The sequence below is a fragment of the Colossoma macropomum genome, unplaced genomic scaffold (assembly GCF_904425465.1).
Source record: "Colossoma macropomum unplaced genomic scaffold, Colossoma_macropomum, whole genome shotgun sequence".
In the NCBI taxonomy this organism is placed as follows: Eukaryota; Metazoa; Chordata; class Actinopteri; order Characiformes; family Serrasalmidae; genus Colossoma; species Colossoma macropomum.
In genome coordinates this window covers 5,474,731-5,482,042 of record NW_023494805.1, presented here as the reverse complement: position 1 = coordinate 5,482,042, position 7,312 = coordinate 5,474,731, and positions in this window count along the sequence as shown.

Below are 7,312 nucleotides of genomic sequence, written 5' to 3'. Positions count from 1 at the left end.
ATTGAAGTCCATGTAGTAACTGAATAATAAGCCTTAGTATGTAATAAGCCTGGCATTTTAAGGGGTTAAGTTACTACTTTGTGGTAGCCTCCAGCTGTGGGAGTGAAATTCAAGGTTCAGCCCACCCACAAATTTGTCGTGCCCATCCAAAATGGCAGTCCTGGCTCCTCTCATGCTAACAAGCCTGTAGTTTAGCTCAATGTTTCTGAAATCTTTAGAGGGATGAAGAATCACTGCAGTATCTGCGCATTTGCGAGTGATAAACAGTGTCAGTGCTGTTTTTGTCAGTTTTTTGAGGTTTTATATGTCGAGTTGTTTATATCAAGATTTTTTTTCCACAGATTGTCATATGATTGTGTGTAATATGTGAAAGAGATGTCAGATCCTCAAAAATAGGTGACAGATCCAGTCCAGATGTGGCATGTTCCGGAACTAGGTAAGTCCTGCCCCCACCTATCATTATAAGCGATGAATTTCATAACATACAGTGGAGCTGCTAGTGAAGTGATGGTCTTGTGGAGAATTGCCATCAAATGCTAAACTGAGATCAAATAATTTTTCAGTGAGTAGTTCATTTTGCTACTGCTCTTCAGGGAGCTAGCATTACTGATTATTTATTTTCCCTATATTGAGTTTTGGATTGTATGGTCAGAATGGAAGGCCTAGCTGTAATAGTCACGGTTCACCACTAATTCTGAATAATTTACATCTCTGGTGGAGAAACCGCATGATCTTCTTCAAGGGTGTGTGGAACTGAGAACACACTCTGCTGCTCTTCTGTAAGAAATACTCTGATTTTGGCACCTGGTTTGACAGCATGGCATTGACATTTGGTTCAGCCATGTAACCATCCAGCTCAAATCTCAGACACCCAGGAGAATTGGACAGCAGCTGCTGCTTCACCTACACAGAGTCTGAGAACAGGACAGACTGAGGCAGGCCTTGAAGATTCCTTCAGCCATCCAGAGTAGCAGTTCACGCCATTGGGTAAGACACAAACACCACCTACGCTTGAGTTCCCCACCTCCAGACCTGTGCTGCAAGGCTTAGTGTTTTCAGAATAGGCCTTGGCAAAAGCAATTACAGTAAGCCATGGTACAGAATGCTAAACACACAATGGTACACTGTTGTTGTTGTTGTTTTCCCAGGATATATGTTTCCCTCTTTAAATGACACCAAGCAATATAGTGACAGACACTCTGGCTGGAAGGAATAGCTGACTTAACTTTACATTATCTCAAGGGCTGATGTAGGAACAGCGTTCTCCCTTTAACCTTTAAAGAAAGGTTCACTTTAAAATCAGACGTACACAGTCTACACTCTGAAAAATGAAGGGGTTAAAAGGGGTTCTGTGGGGTTTGATGCTACTGAAGAACCTGTGGTTCTCAAAGTGGTCCTCAGAGACCCCCATATGGTCTATAATTATACCTTTATGTGTTCTGATTTTATTTACAATATTATTTATTGTTTATACTACTACTACTACTAATACTAATACTAATACTAATAATAATCAAACATATTTATTTACAATATTTACATATGATTACATGGATGATATGATAGTTTTACATATATAGATAGATTACATATACTATATATACAGATAGATATATATATATAGATTACATATGATGATTATGATAGTTATGATTTGTTTAAACCCAAGACCGTAACAGAGATTCTAATAAGGTAAATATATACAAAATCATCATTTATAGGGTGTCTGTCCCAAACCAAAACACTTAAACCAAACACTCATAATAATACTTGCATTTTTATTTTCCTTTTAAAGTGAAGTTGAAAATTTAGATTTATCAAAAAATACATTTTTAAATGAAAAAAAAACTTTATTCAAAAAATGCTGTTTCATATTTTTATGTCCCTATCCAAAACATGAAGAGTTTTAGTATGTGGGTGGAGCCTTATACTTAGCCATGCCCCTGAATTTTAGAGCAGGAAGTGAGACTGCATCCCTCTCTTATGGTCACAAATCTGAAATGTATTTTCAACTCTTTTAATCAACTCATTAGAATGATCCATATAATATCAATAATCAGTTTATCAGGTTAGTAAATTATTAATTAAAAAAAGCTAAAAATTAATTATAAAAAAGGTAAAATTCTTAAACAACTTTTAACAACTAAGATTATTTTAACAACTGTTTTTCTGTCAATCAGTGACACAACAGGCAGCTCTATAAAGTTCAGTACTGTTTCTGCATTACTGACGTAGCAGCTTTCATATGTGAATCATGTGAAGATGGACAGCAGCGGCAAAAACTGCAAAAAACCAAGGAGGCACCAGAATGAAAAAGCTACTGAAGGAGGATGAGGACATATCCGAGCAGGTGAGCAGTGAGAAACACTGACCTTAACTTACTTAGCATTAGTTTGTACCATATTGGCTGTGATGATGTTACATTTAAGATAAAAGCTTTCACCAGTTTTCATTTCATCACTGTGGGCCACCCTGGTTATGCCGGTGTAGCGTGTAAATAATAAATAAGAGTAATTTGAAGAAGTGTGGCGTGGGCTGGTCTGCATCGTATAAGGTTTGTAAATGAGTCCCACTCTGGCCTGGCTAGTAGTCCTATCTCTCTTCATCTCACTGTAGTTTGGCCTAATCACTCTAATCTTGCTCTCTCATTGTGTTGTGTTGTGTTTTACTGTTTTGTTTTTCTATGACTTGTAGTCTGTAGCTGTGTTCGTCTCTGTTGAAGGTCAGTTTGTTTACTTTTCTTATCCTAATGCCTGTTGCGTCTTCTGTTTTGTCTTTTGCTTTGGTTGAGCATGTTCTGTCTTCTTGATTGCTTTTGTAAGCGACCTTGAGTTTGAAAAAAAAAAAAAGGTGCTACTTAAATAAAACATAATTATTTGTTGTTATTTTGAACTAGGCTGGGAATCCTGGCCAGGATTTGGAGTTTCACTTCACTTTTGATTATGTCTGGGTTATCTGCATGTTTGCTAGCTGTCAGTATTTGTCTGTATGAAGGCAGTTTGAATAGTTTCCCTTAGAAAAACACAAGAGCTGAGGGGTCTTAACTACTTGTTTTTTGGATTTAAAAGATGGCGCTTTTGGATCAGACCCGAAACTGAGCTGAGGACAGAGGAGGGAACTCTGAGAAGCCTGGGCAGGTGTTGTGGGGCAGATTGCTGGGATTGAGGAGGCTGGACCCCCTGGGTGGTAGTGGGATGCAACGTTTTCATCAAATTTTCGTTTCATAATTCCATTTATTGGACTTACGTTCATGTTCATTTAGACTTTAGATTTCAGATTAATTGTTTAGCACAATTGGGTGGCACGGTGGCGCAGTGGGTAGCGCTGTCGCTTCACAGCAAGAATGGCCCGGGTTCGATTCTTGGCCAGGCGACCAGGGTCATTTCTGTGTGGAGTTTGCCTGTTCTCCCCGTGTCTGCGTGGGTTTCCTCCGGGTACTCCGGTTTCCTCCCACAGTCCAAAAACATGCAGTCAGGCTAATTGGACATGCTGAATTGCCCCTAGGTGTGAGTAAATGTGTATGTCTCTCTGTCTGCCCTGTGATGGACTGGCGACCTGTCCAGGGTGTATCCTGCCTTCCTCCCAATGACAGCTGGGATAGGCTCCAGCACCCCACCGCGACCCAGAAGGATAAGCGGTTTAGATGATGTATGTATGTATGTTTAGCACAAATCATTTGTGCAACACAAATGTACATTTTTAGTGAAACTTTAGAGTTGAACTTTTCCAACACACATAAAAGAAGTTCCAGAGATTTTGAAGAGATGTTCCGAAAATAAAAATAGACTGATATGACATCACATCTGACCTTCACGCAGGTTTAATGTGGGCACTCAGGGGAAATGTGTCCTGCTGGTTCGCTCTCACTGCTCTGCCAGTCACGATTTCTAGTCCTGGTCCATATAGCAGAGTTACACCATCAGGGCCTGTATTATACCACATTCGTCTTAGATTATCCACCTTTTTATTTTTCAGAACAGGGAAAAAAACAGAAAACATATTTAACAGAAAAGCACACAGAAGCCTCAACAATTAACCATAATATCAGTTGTTTGGATTTGTAGTGTGTCCACTCTTTACCTTTATCACAGCTTCCATTCTTTTCAGGAGACTCAATTTCACCTCCAAAGTTCAGTCTCAGAAGCTGGTTGATGATTTTCTGAAGTAGTCAAACACATTCAGTGGTGTTGAGGTCTGGACTCTGGGGTGGTCAGTCCTTTGTTCAGCTTCTTTGTTTGATGTGTCCGTCTCCTTTTCTCAGTGAGGTTCTTCTTGAACAGCCACACATCCTTTCAGACCCACAGCGCTGAGTCGTCTTCTCACAGCGGAAGGATGGACAGAAACACCTGTGGATGTTTTCAGATCTGAAGCAGCTTGATTTTCTCCTCTCTCTCAGAGATGAAAGCTTTAAGTGCTGTTTATCTGATGGGGGCAGTTTTGGTGGTCTGCTACATTTTTCATGGTTGTTGAATGTTCTGTATTCCGTCATGTGCAAAAGTTTGGGTGCATGTGCATGATGTTGTTGATTTTCTGAGTGTAAATAAGTGAACACATCCTCTACGGACACACTTCTGCCATTGTAGTGCACAATTACTGCTTATTTACTGAATTTGATAAATAAAACCTGTGCAAGAGACAAAGCATGTTGTATTTTAAATTGTATTTTTTCCAATATGTTTTTTGCAATATTTGTTTCCAATATGCAAATAAAAAATGTGCCCTTAAATATGCAGAAAAACAAGTGTGTAACCTATTTTCACTTAGAAAATAATAAAAAAAATAATAATAAATTTGACTGTGAGTGTTTAAACTTTTGCATACAGCTGTATATTTTAGGAATTTTTAAACTTGCTTTTTGGTTTTACTGTATACAGACATTTAATAAGACTAATACTAATAATTCTACTACCACTACACTACTACTACTACTAATAATACTACTAATAATAATAATAATAATTTAAGCTTTAAACACTGGGTGGCAGTTCAGGGGTTATAATAATAATAATAATAATAATAATAATAATAATAATAATAATGCTATTAATATAATACATTTTCATTTCAGTGAATTATGCAGGATAAGCAAAACACTAGAAAAGGTAAAACATCAGGATTTGTATGAAAAAGTAAAATAAAAACAAAAACACAATACAAATTATAGAAAAAAGTAAAAAAGACTCAGTAAGTTAGACATATTAACTCCACTGTTTCAGTGTGCTGTCAGCAAAGTGCTGTTTCTGATAGACAGATAGACAGACAGACAGACTGATAGACAGATAGACAGACAGACAGACAGAGTGAGAGAGATAGATAGATAGATAGATAGATAGATAGATAGATAGATAGATAGATCGATTGATAGATTGATTGACTGATAGATTGAACATTTTTATCTCATAGGGAAACTGTAGTGTTTCAATAGCAAGACATATAATTATATCCGCTTATATACAGTAGGCAGAAATAAAGAGAAATAAAATTAGACATAAGTTAGAGAAAACTATGAGTTGAAATACATAAATATAAAGTTAAATATATAGAAATATATCTATTGGCATATTTCCATAGCATATAAGACAGGTTGTTGTCTTTACTGGAGAGCAGGTGTTGCTCTAAGTGGTTTGAGGTAGTTTAGTACACAGTGAGTGTTGACATAACTAGGACTATCAGCAGCATTTACAGTGTAAAGTGCGCAGTGAGCGCGTCAGTACGGCAGCAGGTTATGATGTACTGCACTGTGTGTATTAACAGGAGAGGAGATACAGTGATGTGATTCAGCTCAGTTCAGACAGCAGGAGATCAGTACCGTCTCTGCAGTGAGGAGAGCCGTATAGCAATAGGTAAAAAAGTCTGCTTCAGAATAGAAATGGTAGAAAAGAGATATCTGGTCCTGATTTGAGAGCTTTCATTTCTTCAAACTGAGTTTTACTGGAAGTAAACAGGAGCTACGCCCACTAGAGACTAGATTTCTAAACCTCTAAACTCTGAAAGCTGTATTTCTGAAGTGCGGGTTAACCCGAGCAGTCGCCGGCGTGCTGTTTTCCTCTGCTCTCTGGAGCGTCTTGCCTCTTGCTGCTCGGTTGGCATGGTTCAAAGATGTGTCTTTCTAATTTGCCATCAGTGGAGAAGATAATTATTGCTGTGCGTTGTTCTGATCTCCTCATCATATGGATCACTGCCTGTCTGTGGGTCAGGTGGGCTGGAAAAACATCATTACCATATCATTATTACCATATCATTAGCATATCATTATTATGTACGGGTCCTGGCTTGTTTATTCGAGTTCCTGAAAGAACTCCAGTGCTGAGTGGGAGCTGAAGGGCTTTTGGTTTCACCCTGTAAAAAAAAACCCTGGAGTAGATGGCTATTCCATTATCTCGCCAGTTATTTTCTGACTCTTGCGCAGTGTTTTCAGTTGATCTTGCAAGCTTTTAAGTGGATGGTGTAATTTCATAGAGAGCTTCGAGCAGAAAAGAACCGCCCACAGGCTTCTTCACATCGAAAATAAAGCTCCAGCTGGGCGGCAGTTCAGGGGCTGCTTACCCTCCAGTGCACAGCGTCCTGTATAATTAACCACATCGTCCATACTGTACAGATGATGTACAATTATCTAGGATAACATCGGGTGATTCTAGTCGAGGTTCAGTTCAATTCAGCTCAAAATGACTCCTATAGCAACTTTTATGGATGGACAGCTATTCAAACCTTCCCATCTAGTGAGCTAGTCAAGTAAGGAATAGACATATTTATTAAAAGGTGATAAAAATAAAATTTTCTTTATTTTTGTAAGCGTTTTAGAACATAACCATAAAGCAGTGTTGTGTCTGCACTGCATTCAGAAGGCTTAATGATTTCTGGGAACTGGAAAATGAATGTCTGTAAGTTTTGGTTGGAAAAATCTTCAAATGCCCAACAGAAAATTGTCCAATCAGGATTGTTTCCTTTTTGGTATATAGGTAGATTCAGCCAAGCGAGCTCTCCCATCGGTTAGGACTTCAGGAGCTGGACTGAAGGCCTTACAGGCTTTCTGGAAGGTCTACACTTATAAAAGGTTGGTTCTACAAGGGTTCTTTAGAGCCGGATCTTCTGACAGTTTGAACTTTTAGAAACTTTTCTATTCATAAAACCAAACAAACCAGTTATATCAGAAATAGTCATAAGAGTTATCGTCAGTTTTAATTTTTAATCTGTAATTTTAATGTGTAATCAGTAATTTTTAATTTAGATTATATTTCGTAAATCATGTTCTAACACTGACAGAACATAACTGTGATTTAAATACGTACTTATGAATACCTTTACACAGTCC